Source organism: Amblyraja radiata, chromosome 11 (assembly GCF_010909765.2).
Source record: "Amblyraja radiata isolate CabotCenter1 chromosome 11, sAmbRad1.1.pri, whole genome shotgun sequence".
NCBI lineage: Eukaryota > Metazoa > Chordata > Chondrichthyes > Rajiformes > Rajidae > Amblyraja > Amblyraja radiata.
Window position 1 is genome coordinate 62,533,372 of NC_045966.1, and position 13,882 is coordinate 62,547,253.

A 13,882-nucleotide genomic window follows, 5' to 3' on the forward strand; every position below is an offset into this window, starting at 1 on the left:
GCTTCTTCTTCTGTTCTATTTGCTCCAGCTTCTGTTCAGTGTGAAGTAATCCAGGATGATCCTGTTTACACTTATCAACAAGTCATACGACTCGTGCAGTCTTTAACCATGTGACCTTTCTTCAAACATCCAAAACAGATTCCCTTCTCCTTTAAGAAACCTATCTTTTCTTTATATTTCTTATCCTTGAATTTCCGACACCACCTTATGGTGTGACTATCTTCGTTACATGACAAGCAGAACCATCTTGGCTTAACAATAGATGTATCTCCTTTCTTTTCACCTTTTGTTTCTACAGGTATTACAGCGGTAGCAAAACTACTTTCCTTAGGTCCTGGTCTTCCTCTTGTTTTAGTAAAGGTAGAACCTTAGACAGTTGCTGATTTAGGATCTTGAATATCCCCGTGACGTGGACTTGACATAAATCGTACTTCCCTTTCTATGAAATTCACCAGATCAGGAAACATGGCTTCTCGCTTCTCATCTTCCTGTATCTGGCCTGCCTTGTCCCTGCACTTCTCTCGAAGCCTAAAGGGTAGTTTATGAATAATAATCTTCACATTACCAACAACATTCATTTCTTCAATGTTGTTGAGATGTCTCATTGAGCTACAACAACTTCTAAGAAATATCGCAAACTCACGCAATGTTTTTGCGTCTTCTGGCTTGAAAGCTGTCCAAGCATAGGCCTTCTTGATGTATGCATTAGCAATCTGGTGTTCACACCAAAAAGTTCTCTAAACAATTCTCTTACCGTACGATAGCCCTCACCGGCAAGCAAATTCCGACATCCTCCAACAAACTGCTTTGGATATCCACTTGTGTACTGCTCTAGAATTCGCAAGCGATCTCTTTCATTAGTAGTTTTCATTTCCACTCCATCTACGAACTGGTCTATGAAAGTTTCATATTGCAAAGGATCACCGTCGATCTTAGGAATTTCCATGGGAGGTAATGTGGTAAGGATATTTTGTTGAGCCAAAAGCTCGCTGATTTTCGTTTGATTCCTCACCAATTCAAATAATTCATTTTGAGATCCCTGGTTAGACACAGATGGATGCGAAACAGGCATGTGCGAGGAGTATGTATCTGGATAAGCTATGTCACGAGCCCATGACTGGTTGTTCGTCCCTGGCTAGGAACAAATAAATGATAATCAGGCATATGTGAATGTTGCTATCTTGGGTAAGCTTCATCACGAGCGCCATGGCTAGTTGTTTGTCCCTGGCTGGGCGCAAATGGATGATAAGCAGCTTGAGCCTGTAAAACATGCCCCCGAAGGGGATGCTGAAATGAAGTTCTGTCGCCCATCCACTGGGTCCGTGCTAGTTCCGAGACCAGATATTCTCTGGCTGTAGATACAATTTAGGTGCTGCTTCCTTTCCTGTGAAGGAACCTTTCTGCTGAGATACACTTGAGCCACATTTTAATCTCCGACTCTCCAATGCCTCTTTCTTCATTGCAGCTATTTCCAACTTCATGGCCATTTCCAGTCATTCCTTCGCTCTCTTCAGCTGTTCTTCATGTTCCTCAGTCACTCCCTTAAACTGCCTTTCTCGCTCTTCAGCTCCTCTCTTAAACTGCCTTTCTCACTCCTCAGCTTCACTCAAACTGCCTTTTCTAATCCTCATGCTTATCTTTTTTTTCCAAGGCGGCAGTTTCTAGCGAGAGAGCAGCAAGTTCAGCTTCAGCTTTCACTTGAGCAGAGACTCTTGAGAATGAACTGGCTACAGAACCAGACTTATGTATTGATCTTCATGTTGAGACGTTTGAGATACAATCATGTGGCGTTATTTCTTCTTGAATTTGGATACCTTCACCTTTTCTTTGAACCACCGGGTTTGTCTTTCGAGTTCTTCCTGAGGCAGCTGTAAATCCAGCAGTGTTTTTTGTTTATCTCCAACCTCCTAACCGAGGCTGAATAGTTGCCCCAGATTAGATCCTACTATCATCTGTTCTCGTCTGATTCCATTAGTTTCTCCTGGAATTCAATTAACTGGACCATCTGCTTCCATAATTTGTCTCTATCCTTCTGGCATTTCTCCTGAAATGCAACTCGGGCCTTTTCAGTAGGCTTCTTTGTTCGTTGGCTACCTCGTCTCCGTTCTGGCTCTTCTCCACCTGGCATACCTGTTGAAGATTTCATGGCTCCCTCTGGTGGCACTTCTTCGCCTGGCTTACCTGCTTCATGAACAGGTCTTTGCAGACTGCCAAATTTTCTAGTAAGACAAACAGGACGGTTTTCAATCAGCTTCTGTCTTCTTGCTGATAAACATTTAATAGTGGTTCAATAGTAGAGTATAAATCAATAGCAATCGTTCATTCTGGTTCGCATAAACATCCGAAAGAATGCAAAACAAAACTAGACAAAGAGTAGGAGTAAACGGGTCCTTTTCAGAATGGCAGGCAGTGACTAGTGGGGTACCGCAAGGCTCAGTGCTGGGACCCCAGCTATTTACAATATATATTAATGATTTGGACAAGTGAATTGAATGCAACATCCCCAAGTTTGCGGACGACACGAAGCTGGGGGGCAGTGTTAGCTGTGAGGAGGATACTAGGAGGCTGCAAGGTGACTTGGATAGGTTGTGAGCGTGGGCAAATGCATGGCAGATGCAGTATAATCTGGATAAATGTGAGGTTATCCATTTTGGTGGCAAAAACAGGAAAATAGACTATTATCTAAATGGTGGCCGATTAGGAAAAGGGGAGATGCAACGAGACCTGGGTGTCATGGTACACCAGTCATTCAAAGTAGGCATGCAGGTGCAGCAGGCAGTGAAGAAAGTGAATGGCATGTTAGCATTCATAGCAAAAGGATTTGAGTATAGGAGCAGGGAGGTTCTACTGCAGTTGTATAGTGTCTTGGTGAGACCACACCTGGAGTATTGCGTACAGTTTTGGTCTCCAAATCTGAGGAAAGACATTCTTGCCATAGAGGGAGTACAGAGAAGGTTCACCAGACTGATTCCTGGGATGGCAGGACTTTCATATGAAGAAAGACTGGATAGACTCGGCTTGTACTCGCTAGAATTTAGAAGATTGAGGGGGGATCTTATAGAAACTTACAAAATTCTTAAGGGGTTGGACAGGCTAGATGCAGGAAGATTGTTCCCGATGTTGGGGAAGTCCAGAACAAGGGGTCACAGTTTAAGGATAAGGGGGAAGTCTTTTAGGACCAAGATGAGAAAAACATTTTTCACACAGAGAGTGGTGAATCTGTGGAATTCTCTGCCACAGAAGGTAGTTGAGGCCAGTTCCTTGGCTATATTTAAGAGGGAGTTAGATGTGGCCCTTGTGGCTAAAGGGATCAGGGGGTATGGAGAAAAGGCAGGTACAGGATACGGAGTTGGATGATCAGCCATGAGCATATTGAATGGCGGTGCAGGCTCGAAGGGCCGAATGGCCTACTCCTGCACCTATTTTCTATGTTTCTATGTTTCAGAAAACATCCAATTATTTCCAAGGCCACGGCTTTCCTTTTGCTGGCTTATCTTGGCATTAAGGTAAACAAACTACTGGCTGCTTTCCAAAACTTCAGCAGAACTTAAAGTATTATATCTCACAGACTTTATATTTGCCCTTTTTTAAATTAGTCGAACTTGTCACAGCATTTTGTTAAGAAGCTGTTCAAATTAAAGCCTTCCAGCTTTCAAATTTACAGCATAATACAATAGCTGTTCATTACTCACGCTCTCGATCAGTAAAGTTTTTCAATCTTCAGATAAGTCGAGTGGCTTTGTCGATTAACCTACCGGATGGGTAGGCTCTAAATCCGGGTCAAGCTACATTCTCTAGCAGAGATTTAGCTTCTTCAGTTCCTCTTCTACGGACCCAATCTTCAGTTCCACTTCTGCGGAACCAGTTCTTCTGGCAGTAATCTCTCTGAGAGATCCAGCCCAATCTTCTGTCCCTCTTCTATGAGATCAATCTTCTACCAAGGGCCGGCCTTAAGCCGATTGGACCGATTGCTCCCAATTGGGCCCCGCGCTAATTTTTCGTATTTCATACAGAAATACGAATTTGAGTTGTTAAATACAGATTTTTACAAATACATCTTCCCATCTCCCCCCATGTCTGCCTTCCACAAAGACCGCTCCCTCCGCAACTACCTCGTCAATTCTTCCCTTCCCTCCCGCACCACCCCCTCCCCGGGCACTTTCCGTTGCAACCGCAAGAAATGTAACACCTGTCCCTTCACCTCCCCCCTCGACTCCATTCAAGGACCCAAGCAGTCGTTCCAGGTGCGACAAAGGTTCACCTGTATCTCCTCCAACCTCATCTACTGCATCCGCTGCTCTAGATGTCAGCTGATTTACATCGGGGAGACTAAGCGGTGGTTGGGCGATCGTTTCGCCGAACACCTCCGCTCAGTCCGCAATAACTAACCTGACCTCCCGGTGGCTCAGCACTTCAACTCCCCCTCCCATTCCCAATCCGACCTCTCTGTCCTGGGTCTCCTCCATTGCCAGAGTGAGCAACAGCGGAAATTGGAGGAACAGCACCTCATATTCCATCTGGGGACCTGGCGTCCGGATGGCATTAACATTGAATTCTCCCAATTTTGCTAGTCCTTGCTGTCTCCTCCCCTTCCTCAACCCTCTAGCTGTCTCCTCCCACCCCCATCCGCCCGCCCTCGGGCTCCTCCTCCTCCCCTTTTCCTTCCTTCTCCCCCCCACCCCCCATCAGTCTGAAGAAGGGTTTTGGCCCGAAACGTCGCCTATTTCCTTCGCTCCATAGATGCTGCTGCACCCGCTGACTTTCTCCAGCAATTTTGTGTACCTTCGATCTTCCAGCATCTGCAGTTCCTTCTTGAACATTCTATTCTGGGGTTTGTTCTGTATCTTTTCATACCTCTAGTTTCCCTCTCCCCTGACTCAGTCTGAAGAACTGTGTGCAGGATAGTGTTAGTGTGCAGGGGTCGGTGCAGACTCGGTGGGCTGAAGGGCCTGTTTCTGTGCTGTATCTCTCAACTAAACTAAACAGATAATCTATGGAAAGAAAGCAGAGCATCTTTATTGGTTCATTATGACTTGATGAGGATTTCAAATCTCGCACGAGATACCTTCGTGGCATGGTGGCGCAGCGGTAGTGTCGCTGCCTCACAGCGCCATCTTTCCTGATGACCGCTGATGTCTGTATGGAGTTCATAAGTTATCCCCGTGACCTGCATTGGTTTTCTCCGAGATCTTCGGTTTCCTCTCACTCTCCAAAGACGTACAGGTTGTAGTGGCTTGGTATAAATGTAAATTGCCACTAGTGTGTGTGGGGTAGTGTTTGTGTGCGGAGATTGCTGGTCGGTACGGACTCGGTGAGCTGAAGGGCCTGTTTCCGTGCTGTATCACTAAACTTAACTAAACTAAACAGATAATCTATGGAAAGAAAGCAATGGGTTCAGTCATTACATATTGTGACTGGACAGGATGGTTACATCTGCAAATAATATTATATTTTAATGTTTAGTTAAGCAGAGCAGACGTGAAGTCTCAAACTAGTTTCATGGCATACCTCATAAACCTTTGATTGTGTATGGTCACACATATACAACAATATGACAAGGTCACAAAGAGTCCAAGAGTCTCTGAACTAGCAATGTTTGTTAATTACAAAAAACTTTATAAAAAGGTATTGGTTTGGATCATCTCCAGGTGGTTGAAACGTGGGTTGGCTCATACAGGAGTAGATACTGATAGTTCGAGTCTCACTCCACCAGAGCTGCTACAACATCAGCAGCAAAGGTTATGTACGTTCCGCTGGACCACATCCTGGTGACTGCAGGATGGGCGAACGAACTTCTGAACATTTCATAATAACCTATTGCCAGACCAGGGGTCTTTACCAACTATTTTAGGTTCAGTGGTTAGTTTACTCCCGAATGAGAAGAGTTACTATTATTTATTCATTATGAATGTTTCCCTCATCTGTCAATGAAGCAGTTGTGGTTGTGTAGACTCGTTTCTCACGGCATGAAATCACAGAGCTTTAAAATCTTCACGGAATCACTCACGTGACTCCGAAGTAAAATAGTAAGATTAAACGAGAACTTACCAGTTTGAAGTTTGATCTTTATTTTATGAGGAGTTACGGTGAGCGATTACATGCCCACCGCTCTCTGCCCTCTCTCATAAAGATCACTCGGTAGTTCTCGTCTTCTGTAAGTCTTACTATGTTACTTCAACTGCTGTTATCTGTGTTTTTTTACCGCTGCTTTGAAGATTGACATGCATGCGGACTGGCGGGGCTTCTTCACGTAATCGCTCACCGTAACTCCTCATAAAATAAATATCAAACTTCAAACTGGTAAGTTCTCGATTAATCTTACTATTTATCTTTGTAACAAATGTCAACTGTGCTTCTAATGAAAGAGAAATCAATACATTTCTTTCTCTAACCTTCCGTAATTCAGTTGACTTTTATTTAAAGTGGAAGACGCAAACATTGTCAACTCCACCTGGTCTTCACCCAGAGTGACGGGAGTCCAGAACCAGAGGCCATGATACGAAGGACGTGGTTCCTTCACAGGAAGAGATGTTGATGGTTGCGTCTTTAAAAGGCCCCGTCCACGCTTACCAGATAAGAGTACGGTTCTTTAGCAGGGCTGTGGATGTGACCCAGACGGCCAAGGCCCTTGTCGATCTGAAGGCGAACAACCTGTCCACTGGAGAGAGGTTTAAGTGGATTGCTGGACTTGACAAAAGATCATTTTTGTGCATCGCGCTTCATCTGTAGTTGTTTCTGGACCACGGGAGGTGAACGGACCTGTGGCTGCAACAGCTGCTGGGGGACGGGCAGTGCGGCATGGGTTTGGCAAGACATCAGTCGTTGGGCTGGAGAACCCAGTATGGAATCGCGGGCAATGTTCCTTAAGTTGAGCAGGTCCAGGCAGACGTAGGATTTGGCAAGATAAGAATGCTTCATTAGTTGTTTTGCGCTTGGGACAGCCCGTTCGGCGGAAACTCAGGGCTGCTGGTGACATGTCGAAAGTCCCATCGTTGAACGAAGTTTCTGAAAAGCTGACTGGTGAACTGAGGCTTAGGATAGGAAGCGTGCAGGGGAACCGTGCACGGAGAAATGGCGTGACAACTTCTGGATTACTGCTTCAGATGTGATGGTTTGGAGTTGGTCAATTTCGAACCAGCCCGAATACGAGTCGATGAGAACCAAGTAGTGTTTCCCATGCCAATCGAATATGTCGGTGGCTACCTTGGACCACGGCAGAGGAGGAACCGGGTGCGATAGTAAGGATTGTTTCTGCTGGTGTGGCGCTAGGCTATTGCAGATGGCGCAGACTTCAGCTTTTTCACGTATGTACTTGGTCATACCAGGCCAGTAAAACATGCTCTGCGCCCATTGTAAGGTTGCCTCTACATCGGGGTGGCCTCTGTGGACGGCGTCGTAGTACTTGTCCCGGAGAACGGCTGGGATGACTGCTTTGTGACCCTTGACTATAATCCCGTCCTGCAGCACCAGTTCATCGTGAACCAGGTAATATGGGCAAATCGTGAGTGGGCTGCTGTGTTGTTTGTCCAGCCAGCCACGCCGGATAACTGCAGACAGCAATTGTAAAGTCTCGTCAGCATCCGTATTCAGTGGGAACATACGATACCTTCATTACTGAGAACTGGTCTTGTTCAGAGGGCTGTTGTTCGCTGGTTTCGAGTGGGGCCCTTGATAGCGTGTCAGCTATGTGCATGTCCTTGACCTTTTTGTAGATTATGTTGAAATCGAAACGCTGCAGCAGCATCATCATCCGTTGCAGGCAAGCTGGAGCGGCATGGATGGGTTTGTTCAAGATAGTGACCAGCGGCTGGTGGTCTGCTTCTATAGTCACAGATTTTCCAAAAATGAAGTCCTTGAATTTTGTGCAGGCGAAAAACTACTGCAAGTAACTCATTTTCAATTTGGGCGTAACATTGTTCAGTATCAGTCAGGGTGCGGCAGGCATATGCAACAGGCTTGTAGTCGCCATCGGTGGTGGTCTGTAAGCAGGCAGCACCAAGTCCGTACTGGGACGCATCACATGTGAGTGTCACTGGCAACTCTAAAGCGAAGTAGGCGAGGGTGGGTGCGCTGGACAGTTGTTTAAGTAGTTAGTCTGAGTAGCTGCTAGCCTACTGTAACACCATGCAGAAGAATACTGTAAGTGAACTTTAATAAACATGTGTTGTATCTTGACATGCGTATGACTCGCTTCATTACACACACCACACATTAGTTCCATATTATCCCCCTTTTGCATCATACACACTAGGGGCAATTTATAGAAGCCAATTAGCCTACAAACATGCTCATATTTCAAATATGGAAGAAAACCAGAGCACCCGGTGAAATCTCCTACCATCACCGGGAGAATGTGTAATCTCCTGAGACAACACCCGATATCAGGATCAAACTCAATAGTCAATAGTGCTTTTATTACAGTGAAATTATTTTCCTTATGAACAGTATCATCATACCTCGATCCGCGATTAACAAGTGTGCAGGAGTAATCGAATGAGCTACATGCAGAAGGTGCCATTTTTTTGCGCCTATTTTCAAAGTCCATGCTCTCGTCCTCTCGCAGCCAAACCCCGGTTTACTCACCTATCAGCCTCGTTCCTTGCCCAGACATTTCTGGCTCTATCCTATTGGTCTCTGGTCTCCAGCGGACGAGCATGGGCCGGCACAGCAGCCCACTGGGACCAACAAACAGGGGGCCGGCTCGGTGACTTCCTCCTGCATGCCACGATCCATCAAGTCTTCCGTTCGGCAATGAGGTACCAGCTTTCCTGAAGCTACGATCTGCAGGACTTTCAGTGCAACCACAGGGACCAACTCGCAGGCTCACCCTGAATCCACAGACCTTGCGTTCAGCTGCAGGATCAGCTCAGCATGCTCCCCCTAAAGAATCGATCTCCTACGCTGAGTCCAGCCGCGGGGACTCGCTGTCCGGCTTCTCAAGGAGTGCAGCCTCCTGGGCCTCTGGCGCTGTGTAGCAGAAGCTCTACTGCTGCGCCACTGTGCTGCCCTAACCTCTTTCTTCTATCAGTAAACCAGTTCTGAATTCATACAACCAATTCACCGTCAATCTTGTGCATCTAGATGTTCTGGATCGGCCTACCTTGATAGACTTTATCAAATTAATTAATTAAATCCATATAGACAACATCCACTGCCCTACCCTCTTCGATCACCTTGGTCACCTTCCCAAAAAACTCGATTAAGTTATTAAGACACTGTAGATGGTTTATGCATGCAACCTATAATGTAGCTACCTCAATACCACTAACCACGCCCAGCCATCTCAGTATAACTGTGATATCTTCCCCATGCTCCTCCCTTTGGTTCCAGTACGCCTGAAGACTAGATGCAGTCAGTACTGGGACGTGTTTGACATGTGCCTTTATTAAAGACTCAGTAAAGTTAGTGTGTCAGACTTGGCTCTTTTACATGGTGTCAGTAAGTTAAACGCGCGCCTCTTGTTTATCGGGTTTTATTTGCCCCTAGTTTTACTAGTGTTTAATAGTAAGATTAAATGAGAACTTACCAGTTTGAAGTTTAATCTTGATTTTATGAGCGATTACGTGAAGGGCCGTCCGTCTGCGTGCGCGTCAATCTTCAAAGCAGCGGTGTTAAATCACAGATAAAAAGAAGACCTGAGAATAGTAAGATTGAAGAAACTAGAACTTACATGTGACCTTGATAGTATGAGGGTGGGAGCGGTGGGCACGTAATCGCTCATCGTAACTCCTCATAAAATCAAGATCAAACTTCAAACTGGTAAGTTCTCGTTTAATCTTACTATTTTACTTCGGAGTCACGTGAGTGACTACGTGAAGATTTCAAAGCTCTGTGATTTTACGCCGGTTACGAATCCAGGCGTCACACACTGAATAGATTGACCATGGATGCGTGTAATCATTAAAGCATTCAGACATTACGTAGTTAAGTAAAGACACTGATACTTTAAATGAAAGAAAAGTTTTTAAAACCTAGTTACCCCTCCCAACCTTGCGGGTAAACTAAGGGACAGAACTTAAAATGGTACGTGCAAACACCCCCAGTCCGGTTATAGGTTTGTTATAAAACCGGTGGACCGTATTTCATTCGTCCATCCTGCAGCCACTAGGATGTCGTCAAGAGGCACGTCTATTGCTCTTGCTGCCGACGTAGATGCAGCCCTGGTGGAGTGAGATTTAACCATATAAATGTTCACTCTGTTACCGCCATTACCCCCTTTGACCATCTGGAGATGGTTTGAGTTGACACCTTCTGGTGTGGTTTTTTTTATTTTTTTATTTTTTATTTATGGCTGATGAGGACCGATTGTTCCGAGCCTCTGAGGTTCTCCGCAACTCTCAGAGTGGTGTTAGTATGTTACCACACACACACACAACCGTAGGCCCTCTGGATATGACAAGAACTGGATCTCCATCCCTGGCATTCCTGGCCTGCTATGTTTTATCAGGTTCCTGATTACGAGTGTTATGTTGTTCATATTGGTGGTCATGTGGTCCAACCGTAGCTTTTGCAGTGTCTGGACTCTTTGTCAGCATACCACCTTCAGGGTTAGTTATAGGCGGTCCCTACTGTCAAAGTAGGGTTAGTACCACGCTCACATCCCATGTGTCTGTGTACCTTGGTCTTAGAGGTATTTAATTGTAAATTCCCTTCATGAATTTTGTTGTAAAGGGGTGCGTTCCTATCGACCCGTGCCCTGCTTCCAGCATCAGATAGGAGGAGAGTGCGCCTCTGGCACTATAGATTGCACTATAACTTTGTTTATAGTTATAGTACAGAGTTGATAGGAAACTCCAAGACATCTGTTATCCGAACTGTGTTGTATTTGTTCGGACAGTCCTATGCCTTGAAAAGGCCTCCTCAGAATCTGCAGACCAACAAGTTAATACGTTCGTGTAGTGGATGATTACTCCCTGTAACTGGGTTCACTAGGAGGTCCCTGCTCTTGGGTACAGCCATAACTGGCTGGACTATAGTTCCCAAAAATTTTGGGAACCAGGCTTGAGTAGGCCAATCTGGCACTACCAATATGCCTGTGGCTTAGTCTTGCTTGATTTTGGTCAAGCATCGGTTTGTGAGACAAATTTGCGGAAAGCATACATAAACAATCCTCCCCAATTGAGGGAGAAAGCATCCACTGCCTTTGCTCCTGCTTGCAGGACACATATCTGGGTAACTGATGGTTTAGTCTTGATGCAAACAGATCAATATCTGGTATGCCAAATCGTGTAGTTATTTCGTTAAATACTGCCTGATTCAACATCCATTCTGAGTTGTTATTAAACATTCGTGATCCAGCATCTGTCACCATGTTATATCTACCTCGATACACCAGTGCCAAATGAGGTTCGACAATCTGTCGTAAGATACAGATTTTACACCACCCTTGTTAATGGATATGTGCCATGGCAGTGGTGTTTTCAATCTGAATTTGAACAAGCACCGGTTGCATATTGCTACAGAAACCCTCAAGTCCAAATTGTGCCCCCAACAATTCTGGGTAATTGATTCCATGTGTTGGGGAATTACAGACTCCTGCTCATTCCATCTGCCCCCACAGCTCTAGACTGTGTTAGTGGCTCCCCATCCTTAGCCGCTTGCATAGGTCTGAAGAACCCTCGATGGTTTTCAAGCAAAATTTACCTTGAGCTTTCTCACGTTTGTTATCCACCATAGTTATTCAACAATGGCCTCTGCTGGCAATCCATAGTTTTGCCAATTTGGCCTGCATGGAATCTGAGTGTTCGTTCCTTTGCTCGCTGTAAATTCTGGTAATGCAAAGGCCCGTACGTACTGCTGGAAATGCAGCTACTATTTGCCAATTACACTCGCTGTTTGCCTGATAGATGGCTAGTATTTGACTATCAGGTCATAGCAGGCTTGATTAATATAGTCGTTTGCCCCTAGGCAAAGTCACCAACATATTTACTGTTTTTGATACTAAATTCTAGGTAATCAATTACCCTTGCAGGTGTCAATTTTGATTTAACTGGATGGATGAGGTAACCAATTCTATCAAACAGGGTTTTGGTTTGCTTTGACTGGTGCTTCTGCCAATTCTTGGTGACTCCAAAATGAAATTGTCCAAATATGCCATTATTATGTGGTTCTGAGACCTTTGTAGACCCAGAATTGGTTTCCATAGTTTTGTCAATAGTCTAGGAGCTGATGTCAACCCATTGGCAGATCCATGCCATCCAGTTAAACTTCAAATATCTCCTGTTCTTAGTGAATAGACACCGAATAGTATGCATCTTTGAGGTCGATGCATGCCATGTGACCATTTTATAGGAAGTTCCTATAAAACAGTAGTTAGACCGTAACAAAAAATTACTGTTCTGAAAGTCTATACTGCACAAATGTGTTTAAACCTGGATGAAGTGACATCCTCCATCTGTCACATGTCCTGAATGGCAATCCTGCCCAAAAATACTGGGCCTGCCTCGAAGACAACTCCAGTCCAAGTTCCAAGTCTGCTTGGAACCTATGTATGTTGTGCAGTAAAAATAATCACATGTTATTATCTGTTTTTTAAAACCAGTTCTGAAAATTCATGTTATTGTCATTTTGAACAAGAACACAAGAGTAAATTACCAACATGTAACTGGTCCACAATCCCTTGTTTCAGTAAACCCAGACCCACCTACCTCCATGGCTACCGGTGGTCTTGTAGTAAGCCCAAAGGCCCCTGATGCGGATTCCTTTTCTCTCCTTGATTGGGAGTAGGACTGGTAGGGAGTGTGGATTCCATGTTTCTCCTGACTTCTGCTTGGGTCTGGTCTGAAAACCTCATCATACTGAGCCTGCCTATAGGACAATTCTGGCCATTATTTAGATTCTGCCTTGAAAAACGACTCTGATCATATTTCCGTGCCCAGCTTTCAAGCCAGCACCGGATTCAGTGAACCGCTTACCCCCTATGGAGGTGTGGGGTGTGTTGTTGCCTACTGATGCTTCAGTATGTTCATACTTTAATTTCGAGATCAATTACCTACTGATCACTCACACTCCCCTCCACTGAGAGAGATTCGTAGGCAGCCCTGAAAACAGGTGCTGCCGCAGGCCCCTGAGGATACCTGTGCTGACATGGCCCTTCCAGTGGACCTAAATGAGGTTCTAGCTTTGGGTCAGACTGAAACGGACCATGAATGCTCCTCTCCTCAGAGCAGGAGACATTTGTGCAGCCCTGAAAACAGGTGCTGCTGCCTGCGGGTTCTCCATAATACCCGGGCTGTTAATAGCTAGATTCCATCCAGGGAAGCACCCAGTGGAACCTGGAAGATTGCAGAAGTACTTATTTTCTGTTGTTTGTATGGAAGCTTATTATTCCTTTTATGTAAAGCATTTTGGTGTTCACTTAAACAGTGCAATACAAGTAAAACTTACTTACTTATTTCCTTTCTTCTGCTTGTCCCTGGGAAGGTCCCCCCCCCCCCCCCTCTTCTTTTGTACTCTGATTCAGAGTGGTTTCTTCCATATGTACTTCCCCCTCCAATGGGGAAGACATTGGGCTGCCCCATGTGCGAGGCTCCCGGCACCGGCACTGCTGTAGGCCGTGCTGATACTGCTCCCTCCTTCGGAGCAGATCATTGTGGGAGAAGTCGTCCTCATACGCTTTCCGTTGAGGGAGGGTATCCCTCTTCCCCGGACTCATCTGAGTCAACGGGTTTGTTAGACTTGCGGGTGGTATTACGTCCCGCAGGGCAACCATGGAGCTCCTCCTCCCGCACAAAGTCTCCTGCCGATTCTGCTGTCGGCTCTAATGTCGGGAACAAGACCTTCGCCCGCTACTTGGAATGCTGCGGTCTTCGGCAGCCGACATCCCCGCGGGCCGTCTCCTCGACATCTGGGCTCTGAAACTACAAAAAAGCTTCAAGCCCGA